Genomic DNA, 19,942 nt, shown 5'->3' with positions numbered 1-19,942 from the left:
GTCACACAGCCATTTTGGCTCTTGTTTCAGACGCATCAGTAAAGGAAAAGAAATTGGAGGATATACCAGTCGTACGTGACTTCCCTCAGGTGTTTCCTGAAGATTTACCTGGCTTACCGCTTCATCGTCAGGTCGAATTTCAAATCGAGCTCGCTCCGGGAGCAGCACACATAGCCCGCGCACCATACCGACTAGCTCCATCAGAATTGGAAGAATTGTCAAAGCAGCTACAAGAGCTCTTGGAAAAGGGCTTCATTCGTCCAAGCTCTTCGCCTTGGGGAGCTCCAGTGCTTTTCGTGAAAAAGAAGGACGGTACGTTCAGGATGTGTATAGACTACAGGGAACTGAACAAGGTGACGGTGAAGAACCGTTATCCTCTTCCACGCATAGACGACTTATTCGACCAGTTGCAAGGGTCGTGTTACTATTCCAAGATCGACCTACGGTCAGGATATCATCAACTGAGAGTCCGCGAGGAGGACGTCTCTAAGACAGCATTCAGAACTCGCTATGGTCACTACGAGTTCTTGGTTATGCCGTTCGGACTTACGAACGCACCTGCAGTATTCATGGATCTTATGAACAGGGTGTGCAAACCCTATCTCGACAAGTTCGTCATTGTATTCATCGACGACATCCTGATTTACTCTAAGAGTCAGGAGGAACACGAGCGACACCTACGCCTTATATTGGAACTCCTTAGAAAGGAACAGTTGTACGCCAAGCTTTCAAAATGCGACTTCTGGCTTCGTGAAGTCCACTTCTTAGGCCACGTGGTAAACAAGGATGGGATTCACGTCGATCCATCTAAGGTAGATTCGATCAGAAATTGGCCTGCACCGCGTACACCAACAGAAATACGCCAATTCTTGGGTTTGGCAGGCTACTACAGACGGTTTATTAAAGACTTTTCAAAGATCGCGCAACCACTTACACTACTGACACAGAAGGGTGTCACCTACCGTTGGGGCAACACGCAGGAAACCGCTTTTCAGTATCTAAAGGATAGGCTTTGCAGCGCACCTATTCTTTCATTGCCAGAGGGCACAGAAGACTTCGTCGTATATTGTGATGCATCCATCCAGGGTCTTGGATGTGTGTTGATGCAACGTGATAAAGTGATAGCCTACGCTTCTCGGCAACTCAAGGTTCACGAACGAAACTACACGACGCACGATCTAGAGCTGGGAGCTGTTGTTTTCGCGCTTAAGATATGGCGACACTACCTGTACGGTACCAGGTGCACGATTTACACCGATCACAGGAGTCTCGAGCATATCCTTAAGCAGAAGGATTTGAATATGCGTCAACGACGATGGGTCGAGTTACTTAACGACTACGAATGCGCCATCAAGTACCATCCAGGCAAAGCCAATGTTGTGGCTGACGCTCTAAGTCGAAAGGACACCTTACCGAAGCGCGTGCGAGCGCTACAGCTTACGATTCAGTCTAACCTTCCAGCACAGATACGAAATGCTCAGGTAGAAGCATTGAAGCCCGAAAACGTCAAGGCTGAAGCCTTACGCGGCTCACGACAACAAATGGAACAAAAGGAAGACGGAGCCTACTATGTAACGGGCCGGATTTGGGTCCCTCTCTATGGCGGTTTACGCGAACTTGTAATGGATGAAGCTCACAAGTCTCGCTACTCGGTACATCCAGGGTCAGATAAAATGTACCACGACATCAGCACTACTTATTGGTGGCCTAGCATGAAGGCCCACATCGCTACGTACGTTGGAAAATGTTTGACCTGTGCGAGAGTCAAGGTTGAATATCAGAAGCCAGCTGGTCTACTTCAGCAGCCTAAGATACCGCAATGGAAATGGGAAGAAATTTCCATGGATTTTGTTACAGGCTTACCTAGATCTCAGCGTGGGAACAATACAATATGGGTCATAGTTGATCGACTCACCAAGTCTGCACACTTCCTACCGATTAAGGAAACGGACAAGTTCTCCACTCTCGCAGACGTCTATCTTAAAGAAGTTGTTTCGAGGCACGGAGTGCCCATCTCTATTATTTCGGATCGCGATGCACGATTCACGTCAGAGCTATGGCAAGCAATGCATAAATCTTTCGGCTCACGATTAGACATGAGCACAGCATATCATCCTCAGACGGATGGGCAGTCTGAGCGAACGATTCAAACTCTCGAAGACATGCTTCGGGCATGCGTTATCGATTTCGGCAACGGCTGGGAAAAGCATCTCCCTTTGGTGGAGTTCTCGTATAATAATAGTTATCATACCAGCATCCAAGCCGCACCATTCGAGGCATTGTACGGACGTAAATGCCGGTCACCTCTCTGTTGGGCAGAGGTGGGGGATAGTCAGATCACGGGTCCAGAGATTGTAGTGGACGCCACAGAAAAGATAGCACAGATACGACAACGCATGGCGGCAGCACGCGACCGTCAGAAAGCCTACACGGACAAGCGTAGAAAGCCTTTGGAATTTCAGGTCGGAGACCGGGTTCTACTAAAAGTTTCACCCTGGAAGGGTGTGGTACGTTTTGGCAAAAGGGGAAAACTGAATCCGCGGTACGTCGGACCATTCGAAATCTTAGAAAAGATTGGCAAGGTAGCCTACAAGTTGAACCTACCAGCTGAACTCGGAGCAGTTCACAATGTCTTTCATGTGTCGAACCTAAAGAAGTGCTTATCAGATGAAACCCTCATCATTCCTTTTAAGGAACTCACTATCGACGAGCGGTTGCAGTTCGTCGAGGAACCAGTAGAAATCACGGACCGGGATGTGAAGGTCCTCAAAAGCAAGAGAATCCCTCTTGTTCGAGTTCGTTGGAACTCCACACGTGGCCCAAAGTACACCTGGGAACGCGAGGACAGGATGACAGAAAAGTACCCCCAGTTATTCGAAACCAATGCTACCACTACTGAGGCCGAAGCTACTACTTCGGAATTTCGGGACGAAATTCCAGATCAACGGGGGGAGGATGTGACACCCCAGGAAAACCAGTGAACGTTATAACTTACCTAGCTTCCTCAGTGAGTGCATACCAAATTTCGGGACGAAATTTCCAATTAGTTGGGGATAATGTGACAACTCGGACTTTAGACTTGCTTAGATGTAACGTTACGTGCCTTTGACACTTGAGTTAACGAATGTTATGATGTTATGTGCTTTATGTGACAATATGTGAATGTTATGTAAATGTTATGTTAACACGTGCTTGTGATTATATGAATGATTATGTGTTCGCGAACCCGATCGCACAAGGCTAACCGGTCACACAAGCCCGTTTGGGCCACACCTTGAAATCGGACTTCATTTGGTAACCGAGTTGGGCTCGGCCCACTCCCCACTCGCAAACACAAATCCTTTGGTAAGGGTTTGATTTCTCTCATTGTTACAATTTTCATAACACACACACAACCCTAGACCTTCCCTCTCTCTCTCTCGTTGCATGGAGACCGACGGCACAAGAATCAACTCCCCATTCGGATCACATCCCTTCACTTGTAACCGGTTAGTATGTTGATTATGCTAGTATGATGATTATTGTTTGATGTTGTTGATATGCATACTATATAGCTTAGCATGATTGATTATGAAAGAATCCTTACTCGCATGATATCTTGGGATTATAGTAATAGTGTTTGTAAATCGGTTTTCATGGTTGTTATGATGTGATAATCGGGTGCTAGTTCACAGAAGTTGGATGTATGTTTATATAAACCGGTTGATAGAATGGCTAGATGATTGGTATGAATGTTGTATAATTATTGATGAATTGTTTAAGGGTTGTTCATGTTGTTGTTCATGAGGTTGTGAGTTAGGGTTCATACGAATTAAGGGTTAGGAAACCCTGTTTGATCGATGATTTCTTGAATTGGTAAAATGTTAGTTGTTAATTGATTTTTGGAAACTGACAACGATAATTGATTTGCTTAAATGTTGTAACTAAATTGCATGAAATCAGGAAGGCTGTTACACATCCGGTTGCGACATAGATTGCGAGTCGAAACCTCACAATCACGACTCGAGACCACAACAGCACAAGCCGGAACCATGGTTGCGAGTCCCGTTGCGACTCGTAACCAGACCATGATGAGCCGAGATCACCATTGCGACTCGCAACCTCCTGTTGCGACTCGTAATCTCCGGCTGTGACTCGTAACCGGGCCATGACGAAACGAGACCATCGATTGCGACTCGAGATCGCCGGTTGCGACTCGAGACTAGCTACACGTACACTATTTTGGGCCTACACTGTCACGGGCCCAATCTTATGACTGATATGTTATTGGACTGCTTATCTGTTTGGGCCGAACACTTGGATTCTGTTTAACTGATTGTTATTGGACTGCTATGAAATATGTGTGATTGCCATGATCAATACATGTTAGAAACCCACGTGCTTTATACGAACCTAACCTGCATAAGTAACCATGATAGGACGTGGTTGATTCCTTACTTGTATACTTGAGCATTTTATTGTCTGCCGAGCAAACCCAGGTGAGTTCACACTTCTACTAAGGCATGGGATTCCCGGGTCGTGGGAATGGGATAAAGGTTACAATTGACTAAGAACGTACATATGCTTTCCTAGACTATCACCTACCATGATCCTCGGATGTCAGGACGGTTCCGTAGGTTAGGATAACACCTATGTGGTCATATGCCAATCACTGCCTCGGATGTCAGGCACGCACGTAAAACCTACGTGTACGCATTACTTACTTCTATCCTCAGTACAAAGGATACGTACGTGAAACCCACGTACACCCCCGCGTCTCCTATCCTCGGTTGTGAAGGATACGTGCGTAAAACCTACGTACACCCCATACGCGCTACTGTTCTCGGAAGAAGAACAGGGATGATACGAGTAGATGATACGAATAGTCTAGTGGTCACATAACATGGGAAGCCCCCACCTATACAACCTACTATCGGCCCAGTAGAGCCACCCGTTACTTACTGTTACGCATTTACTTACTGTGAACTCGCTCAACTAGTTTGTTGATCATTCTGTTACGTGCCTTGCAGATCGTTAGGTACATGGAGCTTGCACAAGGAGGAGCCGGTCGTTGTGGACAAGGATCGTATTACTTTGTTAGACACTTATGACATTTCAGTATTTTTAACTTGGGTTTACAACAATGCTTCCGCTACTTAAACAATGCTTGGTTTTGAAACATCAATCATGTCATGATGAACTACTTTAATGACTTTTATTATTATTAAATGCTATGTTTGATATGATTGATGGCTTGATCCTGGTCATGTCACGCTCCCAAGCGGTGGTACTCTGCGTGTGGATTTTGGGGGTGTGACAAGAAGGATGACAGGGCCGACAACAATGACACGTGGCTCCAATCAGGGCGCGCCAGCGCCGGAGAACTTCTATAAGCCACTAACGGTCGACACCAGTGAGACAAAGAGCATATCCATTATGTTGTCAATTACCGGCCCAAGGCCCATCAGCCCATATCCTCTTACACCTCTTCGGCTATAAATAGAGACCACACTCCACAGGTTAAACGGTCCACTCCCTCTACTCTCACTCTTAATACTTGATTATCCTCCCAAAGCAGTCGCTTATTCTCATGTCGGAGCCCGGTTAAGAGGGAAACCCCCACATTCCCCTCTTAACGAGTAACGGTGTTCTGTTTTGCAGGATTAAACATCAAAGTCGGAGCTCAGATAAATCATTAGAAGATTAACCACTATGGTAGAAACATAAATCAAACTGATTAGCCTCATAATTAGTTCAGTGTTTCTTCAAGCATCTACAGTGTATTCAACATCAGTTGTTTGCTATTATTGTTTGATGTTGTTTGCCATTATTGTTTGATGTTGTTTTCTATTATATTGATCATCACATTATTGGTGAGTACTCGGGAATATTGGATGGTTTTATTAGTTTTATTTTTTGTATTTTTTGATGCAGTTGAAGGGATCATTTGAGAGGTGGCACTTTGGACTGTTATAACTAACCACTGCTCCTTATATAATCATCGTTCCAGTATCATTGTTCCAACATCGTTGTTTCAATGAAGCTTCCCATCACACATCAATCTTTCAATATCGATGTTGCAATATAATTGTTGCAACATCGTTAAAGGTTGTATGTGCTACCTTCTTTGATGGGAGAGTTGTGGTTTCCCTTGATAATGGTATTTGTTTTTGTTTTTGATTTGTACTAAAGTTTTGTTATATGAATTGTGACTAAATTATCATTGTGAATGATCTGCTGCAGATGATGATGATGATGATTGTTCTACTGTTGTGAATGAAGTGGCACTTTGGACATCTGTTGTCTTTTAACTTCAAACTTCTTAGATAATAGATGTTTGAAGAACAACAGATGTCCAAAGTGCTGATTCTTTGGAAGCAGCCAGGAAGAATTATATGAGAATACCTTTAATTTATCGAACCTGTAGAATGAGATGCTCCACCGTTGGGTTAGCAGCTTTTTATGAAAAAAGTTAACTATCAAGTATATGAGGACAGGGCTACTCTTCCACAACTGTTTTTAAGTTAAACATCTGTTAAGTGTTAAACAGATGTTTGGCCTTTAACATCTGTTTATGGGCAAACATCTGTTTATGGCCAAACTCCTGTTTATGAGCACTCATCTGTTTATGCTCAGACCTTTGTTTATGTTAACAGTGTTTATATGTAACAGTGTTTTTCACATTAGAGTTTTATAGTCTGTTTGGTTGATAAATGTTATCACCTCAGTGTTTTATATGTTACAATTTAGTCACAACAATATTTATATGTAACAGTGTATATCCCAACAGTGTTTATATGTAACAGTGTTTATCAAATCCCTACATTGATTTGATGTGTGATACAAACTGAACAATTGTTTCATTTTTATACTAATAAGTAAAATTTAAAGTATACTTGGATGATTATTAAGCTCCTGATTTTGATTGTTTGGGTATAGTATTCTTGAATTTGGACTTTTTTTTGCAAACCGATGTTTATGTGCAAAGATTTGTTTATGCTCGAAGATTTGTTTAAGGCCAAAAATGGGCAAACATCTGTTTATGGCCAAACTTCTGTTTATGAGCAATCATCTGTTCATGCTCAGACATTTGTTTATGTTAACAGTATTTATATGTAACAGTGTTTTTCACATTAGAGTTTTATAGTCTGTTTGGTTGATAAATGTTATCACCTCAGTGTTTTATATGTTACAATTTAGTCACAACAATATTTATATGTAACAGTGTATATCCCAACAGTGTTTATATGTAACAGTATTTATCAAATCCCTACATTGATTCGATCTGTAATATAAACTGAACAATTGTTTCATTTTTATACTAATAAATAAAATTAAAGTATACTTGGATGATTATTAAGCTCCTGATTTTGATTGGTTGGGTATAGTATTCTTGAATTTGGGCTTTTTTTGCAAACCAATGTTTATGTGCAAAGATTTGTTTATGCTCGAAGATTTGTTTAAGGCCAAAAATCTGTTTATGGCTAAATTTCTGTTTATTGGCAATCATCTGTTTAAGTTCAAACTTTTGTCTAAGTCGATACAACTGATATATAAGGTGAAACATCTGTTTTAGCCCCAACATCTGTTTAAAAGCCTGTTACAACCGCTGTGTTGGTTGAAACAGTTGATTGTTAATGGTCACTTTTTTATTCTTGACATCCATTGATATTGACCATCAACGCTATTCCTAAAAACCAGCCACTGCTCACATTTTTATAATTGATGCCTTGATGGTGTTAATTAGTGATATATTGAAATTATCAAATAAAAACTAGAATTAAAATGAAATTACCATTTTACCTAATCGTTACATTGCAATGAGATAAGAGTTCCTCCAATATTGTTTTCCTGATGAAATTTAATGTTAAATTAAAAAATAAAAAAAATACTTGATGACTATTTGTTGCAAATCAAATCACTAATTAATGGTAATTTCTTGATCTTTGGACTTTTAAAATATGCAAAATATGAATTTCAAACTGTCGGTTATTATCTCTTAATTAAAGTTAAAATAAAAATTAGAAATGTCATCATCACAATTGCTTTCAAATCAGATCACTGATAATATCAGTAATTTTGAAATTTTGAAATTAAAATTATGCAAGATGGTAATTTAGAATTGAGGTTCTCTTTTTTTTTCCTACTTTGCATATCATTACTAATATTTATTTACTTTAATAAGGAGTGATATAAAGATATACACTACTTACCTTTCAGTTCCCAATAAACATCAGCTCCCAATAAACATTATCACAATTGCTTTCAAATCAAATCATTAATTATTAATAATATCAGTAATTTTGAAATTCAAAATTCAAACCATATATAATTTTATCTCATAAATAAGATATAATTATCTGGTTTCACATTCAAATCTCGCTCGCTCATATATGTGAGTGTATTTTTCTCTCTCAACAGTCTTTATATGTAACAGTATTTATCAATTCCCTTCATGTTGACCACTAACTTACCAAATGTCAGTGTTTAAAAAACTGTACGGTATCCACTGATAGGATAAAATAGCCACTGCTCACTTTTTTAGTATTGACATCCATTGATATTGACCATCAACGGTTTTCCTAGAATTAAAATGAAATTACCATTTTACCTAATTGTTATATTGCAATGTGATAAGAGTTCCTCCAATATTGTTTTCCTGATGAAATTTAATGTTAAATTAAAAAATAAAAAAATACTTGATGATTATTTGTTGCAAATCAAATCACTAATTAATGGTAATTTCTTGAGCTTTGGACTTTTAAAATATGCAAAATATGAATTTCAAACTGACGGTTATTATCTCTTAATTAAAGTTAAAATAAAAATTAGAAATGTCATCATCACAATTGCTTTCAAATCAGATCACTGATAATATCAGTAATTTTTAAATTTTGAAATTAAAATTATGCAAGATGGTAATTTAGAATTGACGTTCTCTTTTTTTTCCTACTTTGCATATCATTACTAATTACTAATATTTATTTACTTTAATATGGAGGGATATAAAGATAGATAGAGGATCTTGTACATTAATCTAATATTGTGAGAAGGGTGAGAAATAATGTGGTGATGACAAGTGTCCTATATCTAAATTAATTCAAAAGGGTAAATTAGTAATTTTCTATTTCTTTCAATTAATTGATTAAAAGATAACTGCCTAAAATAACCGTCACCCTTTATTATGGGAATTCGAATTTAAGAATTAATCTACGAATTTGTGTCATCTCATTCACCGGTTATTAATTTTGTAGTGTTATATAATTCTGTAGTGCAACCACCATTCAGAATTGTATAGTGTTATATGTTTTTATATAGTGTTATATAGTATTACATGGTGTTATATGGTGTTATATAATGGTTTTTGGTGTTATATAATTCTGTAGTGCAACCACAAAAAAACACTATATAACACCATCAATTATTAATTCTGTAGTGTAACCACCATTCAGAAATGTATAGTGTTATATATTTTTATATAGTGTTATATAGTGTTACATGGTGTTATATGGTGTTATATAGTGTTCTTTGGTTTATATAGTGTTATATAGTGTTATATTTTTCTGGTAGCATGTCTATGATGGATGTATAGTGTTATATATTGTTATAAAGTGTTATATATTGTTACATAGTGTTATATGGTGTTACATAGTGTTATATAGTTTTATATGGTGTTATATAGTGTTAAATGATGGATGTATAGTGTTATATGATGGATGTATAGTGTTATACATTTCTTGTAGCAGTTACATATTTCTGTATTTTTAGAATTTAGGATCGATAGAATTTAGCAGCTAAATTTGAATTGCTAAAATTTAGGAGTGAATCACTAGAATTTAGGAGAGGTTGCCTAATTTGAAACATATACAAAGACACTATTACCCCTACAATTTTCAAATCAGTCCATATAATTAAAACACATTTTATAATTTGGTCCCTATTGATCTCAACCATTAGATCAAAGATCTAATGGTATAAAACACTTCTTACACTTCTCACACTTTAGACACTTTGTACACTATCCCTACCCTATAAAGATATACACTACTTACCTTTCAGTTCCCAATAAACATCATCACAATTGCTTTCAAATCAAATCATTAATTATTAATAATATCAGTAATTTTGAAATTCAAAATTCAAAACATATATATTTTTATCCTATAAATAAGATATAATTATCTGGTTTCACATTCAAATCTCGCTCATATATGTGAGTGTATTTTTCTCTCTCAATAGTCTTTATATGTAACAGTATTTATCAAATCCCTTCGTGTTGACCACTTACTTACCAAATGTCAGTGTTTAAAAAACTGTTCGGTATCCACTGATAGGATAAAATAGCCATTGCTCACTTTTTTAGTGTTGACATCCATTGATATTGACCATCAACGGTTTTCCTAAAATTAAAATGAAATTACCATTTTACCTAATTGTTATATTGCAATGTGATAAGAGTTCCTCCAACATTATTTTCGTCATGAAATTTAATGTTAAATTAAAAAATAAAATAAAAACTTTTTGACTATATGAATGCAAATCTAATCAATAATTAATGGTAATTTCTTGAGCTTTGGACTTTTAAAATATGCAAAATATGAAAAGTCATCATGACAATTTCTTTCAAATCAGATCACTGATAATATCAGTAATTTTGAAAATTTTAAATAAAAAATATGTAATATGGTAATTTAAAATTGACGTTCTCTTTTTTTTTTCCTACTTTGCATATCAGTTCCCAAAAAACATCATCACAATTGCTTTCAAATCAAATCAGTAATTACTAATTAATATCAGTAATTTTTAAATTCAAATTTCAAACCATATATATTTTTATCCTATAAATAAGATACAATTATTTGATTTCACGTTCAAATCTCGCTCGCTCATATATGTGAGCGTATCTTTCTCTCTCAAATGCATCTTTCTTGTGATTTAGCAGCTAATTTCCCATTACACTTCTTTGTTCGAATGTTTGTTAATAATGTTTACATGTTATCGTTCCTGTATCATTGTTCCAACATCGTTGTTTCAATGTAAATTCGCATCCCACATCAACCTTTCGATATCGATGCTGCAGTATCATTGTTGCAACATCGTGAAAAGTTGCATGTGTTACCTTTTTTGATGGCAGAGATGCAACTTTAAAGTTACATGTGCCATTTTTTTATTTCCGTTAAATCCAAAGTCACCTTTTCTTGCGCCAGGAAGATTTTCTTTCTTTTAAAGAAAGTATAGATTTGTCCAATATCGTGAAAACTCAGATGTGCAATACAAATGAAAAAGAGACGTTTGCATTTTAGGTTGCTTTCTTATTCTTAGTTGTGTTGTCAGTAATATGGAATGGGGTGATAGACACGTGCAGTTTATGGCGATGCTGAAGGACATACATCAAGAGGTTCAGCAATCGATGTAGTGGAAACTAAAGTTTATTGATTCTTGTTGTATTATTAGATTTGAACTTTATTATTGTTCAGTATGTCATGTAATTATTGGACTTTTAATTTTAAGGTCCTGAATAAATTTAATTTTATGAATCTTTGTTGTGTTTTATTTTTATTTATTATTTATTGTTTCAGTAATATTTAGATTATGTTGATGTTGATTTGTGTCTGAAGATCTGTTTGGTAAGTTAACAGAGGATTAATAGTGTCAAGGATTTGTTTAATGGTCAACCTCTCAAAGTGTTATGGTTTGGTTATAACAGCTGATCATGCTAAGGACTGTTGTAATTAACTCCTGCTCCATATAAAGACTGATGGACTTATTGTCTCATGAGGCCTATGCACTGTTGAAGGCAAAGTCCTGTTAAAGACTAGCACTGTTGGTGTATTTATAACAGCTTGTACAGCGGATTCAACTTTAGTATTTATGTATCAATACTTCTTATGTAACAGTGTTTAGTGTAGCAGTGGTTCTCTATACTTTATTTCTCGAGACAAACCTATACAAACTCAAAGATGAACCATTGCCCAACAACAAAAGTGGTTCATCATCAACAGTAGATATTCTATCTTTGTTTTTGTTAACGGTATTTATATGTCCAAACTGTAGATATTATATCTCTGTTTATGTTAACAATATTTATTTTCAAACATCTGTTTATGTTCAAACAGATGTTTGAGGTCAAATATTTATTTAATTTCAAACATTTGTTTATGTCCAGATTAGATGTTTAACAGTATTTAATCTAAAACATTGTTTTAATGATAAAATTTAAAGTTAAATTACAAAATTAAAAAAAATCCTTGATGACTATTTGTTGCAAATTAAATCAATAATTAATGCTATTAGAAAACTCATCATGACAATAGCTTTCAAATCAGATCAGCAAACTACTGCCCATAACCAAGAAAGTATAACTTAGCAGATATTTCCTTTGGCAAACATATAGCATAGCAGTGGTTTTGAAATTGCCGGTAAATTCAAATTCAAAATGCCTTGGGATATATACTTTGCAATTAATGCACGTTAAGCAATCACTTCTGTCTTATGCTAAAGGCGTGTTATAGGTAAATGAATAGCTTAATTGTAATTATAATAACGTGTTTAATTTTATATTTTTCCCATGTAAATGCATTAAAAGCATAATGAGCGTCGCTTGATATTCTTTCGTCTGACGATGTATTTAGTCATAGCCTTCTTCATTGGGTATATAAAATACATTTGGCAGAGGTTTTGATCATTACCATTTTCATCTATCTACTAAATCATCTTCAAAAATTTTGTTGACGAGATTTTCACAAGGCTCTCTGCAGGATGGAAAAATTTGGGTTTCAAGTGATTGTTGATGAGGTTTTCTCAAGGCTCTCTGCAGAAGATATTTGCCGTTTCAAATCTCTTTCCAAGAATTTTTATACGGAATTGTCAAGTCATGCATTTCAGATGATGCATACTCTCCGAAGTGGAGATTCAGTAGAAAAGAAACTATTATCCTTTAAAGACACGTCAATTGTCATTGACGACGTAGTTGGTGGTAAGTTGGATGTTGTTAATAGTAAAACCTTAAGTTTTCATAACAATGTCCACTCTAGCTTCTTACGTGTTCTATCTTCATCTAATGGGTTGTTGTTAGTTTCCAATGAAGGGATTTGCTGTCAGTTGATTCTTTGGAATCCTACTATTAGGCAGTATAAGGTTTTGTGTGATGACTACTTTAATTACAATCATCATCGAAACTCTGATACCGGTGGAATTTATTTTGATCAGTTCAATGATCTGAAAGTGCTCAACATCAGATGTTACCGTAATGTAACTGCTTCTCGTGTTTACTCACGACGTCGTGAGTCATGGACAACAATAAATTCCGGTATTGTAAACAATTATAGTTCAAGTCGTTATTCATGGTCTACAGGAGTTTGTGCTGATAAAACCATATATTTTATGGTTTCAAATTATTGGTATCCACTAGGTGAGAGGAACATCGTTTGTTTTGATGTTGTTAGTGAGACTTTCAGAATGCTTCACTTTCCTGAGAGTATTGTAGTCAATCCTTGCCAAGGGCATTTTTTGACCATTGCAAAGAGGTTGCATTTGATTGTTATTGGAAAGTCTGCTGAGCTAACTGCTGATTTGCTCAGATATGAAGAAGAAGGCTGGAAGAAGATGTTTGTTTTCAATAATCCTCGTGTTGTTGATTATGTTGATGCACGCCGAAGTACTAATATAATTGAAGACAACAAGTGGCTCATAACAAGCATCTGGGGGGATATGATTGAAGTTGATCTGACCAATGAACTTCTGAAATACGTCCAACATGTTGACAACTACAATGGTCCGAAAGGAGCTTTACTTATCGAAACTACTGTTTCACCAATAGATTAGGAATTAGGATCCTGTATTTTATTGAATGCTATTATCTGCAATTGTATTTTTTTATATAATTAGTTGTGTTAAAATTATTAATAATGTTTGTTATTAAAATTAAGTAAATGAATATTGATGTTTGAGAGTGTAAATTCTTGTAATATTGGCAAAGCTCTGTTTAAATGATCAAAGCTCTGTTATTGAGAACAGATGTTTCAAAATTAAACAGTGGTTGATACATCTGTTGAATTGGGTCAACTGATGGATGAACTTTGTATGCTGTTTAACACTTGTACTTTTTATAAATATTTAGGTTTGATAGTGTAAAAGCTTGTAATATTGGCAAAGGTATGTTTAAATGATCAAAGCTCTGTTATTGGGAACAGATGTTTGAAAATAAAACAGTGGTTGATAAATCTGTTGACTTTGGTCAACAGATTGATGTCCACAGAGGTTTGGAACTACTGTTCAGAAAACTGTTGTTGAAACCGTTGTTTGGTTAAAATGGTGGTTTAAAACCACTGTTGGGTTAAAACTGTGGTTTTAAACCGGTGTTTGGTTAAAACGCTGATTTGAAGACAGTGTTTTTAAATAACTTTCCATGTTAGGTTCAACAGTGTTTTGAAGAGGAAAACTGTGTGAGAAGACAGTAGATCTTAACAAGTTAACTTTCCATGTTAGGTTAAACAGATGTTTTGCCTTAAACAGATGTTCTCCTTATATATCAGATATTTGGACTTAAACAGATGTTTGGCCATAAACAGATGTTTGGCCTTAAACCAAACATCTGTTTAAGCTAAACATTTGTTTGACTATTTGTGAATATCTTATTGACTTTTGGTCAACATCTGTTTTAAATTTGGTGAACATCTTATTTTGTAAAAGAGGTAAAAAACAAAGATTTTTTCAAAATTCCAAATCACCCTATCATGTAAGTGAATTGAAGTAAAAGTGGAAATGATATTATTCATATGGTCCTATTGTGCTTTTGTTTGTCCTCTAATATGAGTTCATGATCTAATCCGGTGATTTGAAAACATTGTTGTTTAATCGAATTAGATGGTTGATGTAATGTGATCGTATTACAAACAAATAGTAATTAATTAATCTAAATAACTTTCCTGAGCCCGGGAAGCAATCCCGAGTAAAAACCTAGTTATATATAAAGTTTATGCTTAAATACTTTAATTTTATTCAATATATACTATTTATGTTTTAAAAGACATTTAGACATTTTTGAACAAATTTTAATTTTACACCTTGTGAGACTTGAATATATGATTTCCCTAACTAAGGAGTTCCTAGAAGCTTTGCTTTATCCCAGGGCCGTTTTAACGTTTTTGAAGGCTCTAAGCGAACTATAAAGTCGGGGCCATATTAAATTGGTATAAAGAAAATTAGCAATTGAGATTAAGATTTGAGACATTTAATAACCACATCGACGATTTTTCCTAATGTCGGCCCTAATTTCGCCTAATTCGCTATCAATTTCACATTGGTTGCTAAAAAAGCCACAAGTAACGAGGGTTGATGTGTTGCGGCGCTGCTTTTGGATTCTGAAATGAAGCGTGCACGGACAATGTGTAAAATCCTAAAAAAAAAATTTTGAACGGCATAAAATCCTAAATCATGGGCCTAGAAATGTTGTTTAAATGGGCCAAAAAACAAGTATAACATTTGAAAAGAAAAAAATTTTGGATGCCTTTGTTTTTGGTAGCCCTATACCTTAGTCTAGGTTAATAAGCCTAACGGGCCGGCCCTGGCCCTGCTTTATCCATTGGGCTACCAACCCTATGATGTAAAAGATATTTCCATACTATCAATTAGCAACTTAATGTATTGTATCATATGCTTAGTGAGTTTTTCAAAAAAAATTGTTGTGAGTCCATAAACATTATATTTTATTGTTATGTTTATTTCTATTATTATTTATTTTATGATTTCTTTGTTTTAATTTTGTTACTTACTTAAATCATGTATGTATTTTTGTAATACACACTGGTTTATCTTTTTGAAATTTTATTCATTTCCATACACGGCGCAACGTGTGTATGTGGTTCAATGTTTTCCCGTTTAACAGGTTCGTCGCAACTCGCACGTACTATATCGACTTAGGGGCTGTTTGGCAACATCTGAATGGTCAAGTGCTGAATCAGTAAGAGGTCTGAACCATTAAGTGCTGAACCAGTAAGAGGTCTGAACCATTAAGAGCCAGTATAATGTTAACTGTTTAGAGGCAAATGTCTGACCAATTCAGATTAGAGGTCTTAACCATTTAGACTTTGTATAAATCTTAACCATTCAGAGGCAAATGTCTGAACCATTCAGACATCTGCTCATGAAAAAAACAGTCTGAATCATTAAGTGCTGAACCAGTAAGACGTCTGAACCATTAAGAGCCTCATTAAGAGGTAAACAAACAACCCCTTATTTATTCTTTTCTTTGTTTTACGTTTCGGTCTAATCTCTTCGCATGTGTGGTTTAATAATTTTACGTCTACGTTTCACCCGGTGTTACTTTTCATTTTTTATTTATTTTGTTTTACGATTTTTTCCGATGTTGGTGGTCGTTAGCAGGAGTATAGCATTGATGCAACTTGGCACAGTTTTATGTCCCCACTGCAACACGATGGTTAAATACTAGTTTAAACATTTTTATATAATTATATATTATAATTTTGCAACATGTTTGTGTATTAGGGAGTTGTGTTGTGTGCATTCAAGGTTTTCCTTGCTAGATGTGTTTGTACTCTTGGTTGTGATGGTTGTTATCTTCACCAATCTCTTCCACGTATCACTTTGTTTTAACCCTTGCTGCCACGTTTGTTTCACTTTACACAGCTTCATCATCTGAGTGAATGAGCAGATACAAGTGGGAGAATGACAGAGAGAGAGAGAGAGAGAAAGATGGAGCGCCGACTGCTTTCCGGTGAGCCCTCCGTCAAACCCAATTAGCCTCCGCGGCAGCAACACCACGACCACATGATGCTTCCTTCAAAAGAGATAAAGAGAGAAACATAGAGTGTGGTATAAGAGAGAGATAGAGACGGTGACTTTGACAGTTCGGCTTAGGGTTCCGACGAACTCCTTTTGATGGTAAATCTGTGCATATGTAAGGTAATCATGATCTCTTACCACATCTATACGTACGACTTTTGTGAATAATGTTTTGACATTGATAACTGTTTCCTTTTCCCACAAAATTTAGGTTTGAATGTCTAGAATTACTATTTAAGATTGATTTCTAGGAGTGAGACAGTTGATCAGTTATATGTATGCACGAATATTACTTGGTAATTCTAAAAACATTAGGGTAAATCACCAAATTCGTTGTATTTTGAAGCTAGCAAACACTATGTTTTGATCAATTAAAAAAAATAGACCTATAACCCTAGGTGAGTGTTTGTGCTTTTCAGCTGGAGAAGTTGGAGGGTGAATCCAGTGATGGCAGATTAGAAGAAGAGGAGAAGTCAGGAGCAACTTCTGCCTTCCATCAACAAAAAACGGAAATTGCCGTCCTGCACACCAGTTGTTTGACTTAATGCTCAGTTGAGGTACAAAACTTGTAACTAGAAAAGAGGAGATTTATATATATTGTTATAGAGCTTTCTGATCTAATCAAGTATGTTACAAGTTTGTATTACTTAGTGCTTTGAATTAATATCCTATTTTTATTTGGCTTACTATGATGTCAAATCTATCATTCTTTGCAATTTGTTACGTTTGAGCATATACACGCACACATCAATATTTGAATTTACTCATCCTTCTATGTTCATTGTATACTTAATCAATGGTATCAAAATCGTGTTTACAATGCTAACTTTGGTTTTATGCTAAATGGTCCATCCAGGTTGCTAAATCCAAGGCATTCTCAATAAAAGGTAAGTTATTCATTGTTTTTATACTTCTGATTAATATACACAACTTATCTATTCTATATAACATAACAATGAAGTTGCTTACAAATAATGGAAAGTATGTTGAAGGTACTAAAGAAGCTGTTATATGGTCAACAGATCCATTTGATGTATGCTTTTTGACTTTATTTTTTAGCTTGAATTGATCATATGAGTTAAGGGTGTTTTGAAAGTGATTATATGAGGTTGTATAATCCAGCCAGATAGTTATGGGTCATGGGACATAATGTTTGGGCGTTCAAATTTTTTGTATTTTATTCATCTCAACCAGTTGTATAAATATTTTTTTTAACAACAGATTTTGTTTCATATTTGTGAAGTTTGGTTCCTTGATTCGTGTGTCAAGATAACTCCAGCAAGAATCGAGCATATACAAATGCCCAGCCTGTACCAACAAGCGAGCGCGCCCTTGATTGAATTGTAAGACCGGTAAGCCAAGGAAGAATGTTTTTATGTCATTTCATTCAACTAATTGTAGTCGTCATGGGACAAAAAAAATCGTATTTCTAGGGTTTAAATGTGCATTCTTTGTTATAATGGAAGTTTGCATTCTATCAGTTTGTTAAATAACTTAAATTTGGTACCATTCGTGTTGATTTGTTTCATCAGTGTTGCTAGAATCGATCATAGACATTGATTTGCTTGAAGGGTGGCTGCAGTAGTGAAAGATGGTGTGCTGGCTCCAATTGCTGCTGTGAACCCTGAAGTGCATTTCGAACCAGGAGCCTTTTGTTTATGAGCTGGTTCTGGACATTATAACTATCTCACAAGGTTTTATTGAGTCATTCTTTCTTTTCTTTTTATTTTGTTTTTTTTTTTTTTTTTGCTGTTTTTCCTTTTTCGTTTCCAATGCCCGTTACGGTATGTTTTGATATCCGCATCAAGTACATGGGTGCTTTTTTATTAGATAAATAGAAAAATACAAAATTGTCGTGTTGAAGAGTTGAGCGCAAAAGCGAAACATGATGGGTGTGTTTGGGTTAAACTACATGGTGATCGTGGTGGAATCCGCAGCGCAACGCGCGCGGGGCTTAAATCTAGTATAATATTAATTTGTAACATATGTTGGCATGAAGGATTGTACCATAAGTTTGATGAGTTGTACTCATTTTTTGTTCTTTTATCTTTAATTTGTTTTACTTTAATCATAAATCACTTTTACGCACATACAAGTTAACATTTGTAGGAATAAGGGGTTGTACTCATATGTTTGGTGGGTTGTACTCACTTTTGATTTTTTTTTTCTTTCTTTTTTTACTCTTAACCCCATACATTTATATGTTTTACATTTTTACCAATCACTTTTAACCTCATGCAGATTTTTTGTATTACGTTTTCGTCAAATTTAATTTTGCGAGTTAACATGCTACAACGTGCGTGTATGATTCAATGTTTTATGCGTAGTTCTCCTGTTTAACACCCCGTCGCAACGCGCGGTTCTAGAACAACTTAGTTGTTGGTTTCTATGTTTTACATTTAGAGTTTGTGGTTCAACATTGTTTCATCGTCTACTTTTCGTTCGGTTTTATATTTCGTTTTTTATTTCTTTTTTAACACGAACCTTTTTGGTGTTGATGGTTGTTCACGGTGATATAATATTGGAGCTACTTAGCACGGTTTTACACCCCTACCCTAACATGGGGGTATATAATTTGCAACATATCTATGCATTATGATTTGTCACATAATGCTTAGTGGGTTGTATCCACTAAAGACAAATTTGTATTTCATTTAAATACTATAAATAATTTTGCGAGTTAACACGGCGCAACGTGCGTGTGTGGTTAAACGATTTTACGTCATCTATTTTTTCCGTTTGACAGGTTAATCGTAACGTTCGGGTCCTAGATCGACTTAGTTGTTTTTTTTATATGTTTTACGTTTCGGTTTAATTTCTTCGTATTAACACGCTGCAACTTCATTGTTGGTGGTCGCTGATAGTGGTGTGGCATTGGTGTTCGTTCCCGCCGCAACGCGGGGATTGTTAATACTAGTTACAAAATAATATAACCAAATGTGTATTTTATTATTTTAAATAAAAGTAAATTATTATGTGTAGTGGGAGAAGTGTGTTATTAATCATGGCAAGGTGGAGCTAAGTGGACATGATTAGTAAGAGAGTATGTTATCATAATCTGTGATTTAGTTTGATTTTATATCTTTTTTAAATGTAATTAAAAAATTAAAAAGTTGATTAACATGTCAGTTTTATTAATATGAGGTATATGTTAAGGAAC

General features: G+C 35.7%; 1 long non-coding RNA gene across 1 annotated transcript; it reads left to right on the top strand.

Moving 5' to 3' along the window:
• Positions 1–16,669: 16,669 nt before the first annotated feature.
• Positions 16,670–18,281, top strand: LOC110916075. Its single transcript, XR_004884671.1, has 4 exons — positions 16,670–16,902; positions 17,202–17,339; positions 17,639–17,669; positions 18,026–18,281. It is a non-coding gene; the product is annotated as an uncharacterized LOC110916075 (long non-coding RNA).
• Positions 18,282–19,942: the final 1,661 nt, after the last annotated feature.

Source organism: Helianthus annuus, chromosome 16 (genome assembly GCF_002127325.2).
Source record: "Helianthus annuus cultivar XRQ/B chromosome 16, HanXRQr2.0-SUNRISE, whole genome shotgun sequence".
NCBI lineage: Eukaryota > Viridiplantae > Streptophyta > Magnoliopsida > Asterales > Asteraceae > Helianthus > Helianthus annuus.
This window is presented reverse-complemented; position numbering and strand designations above follow the sequence as displayed.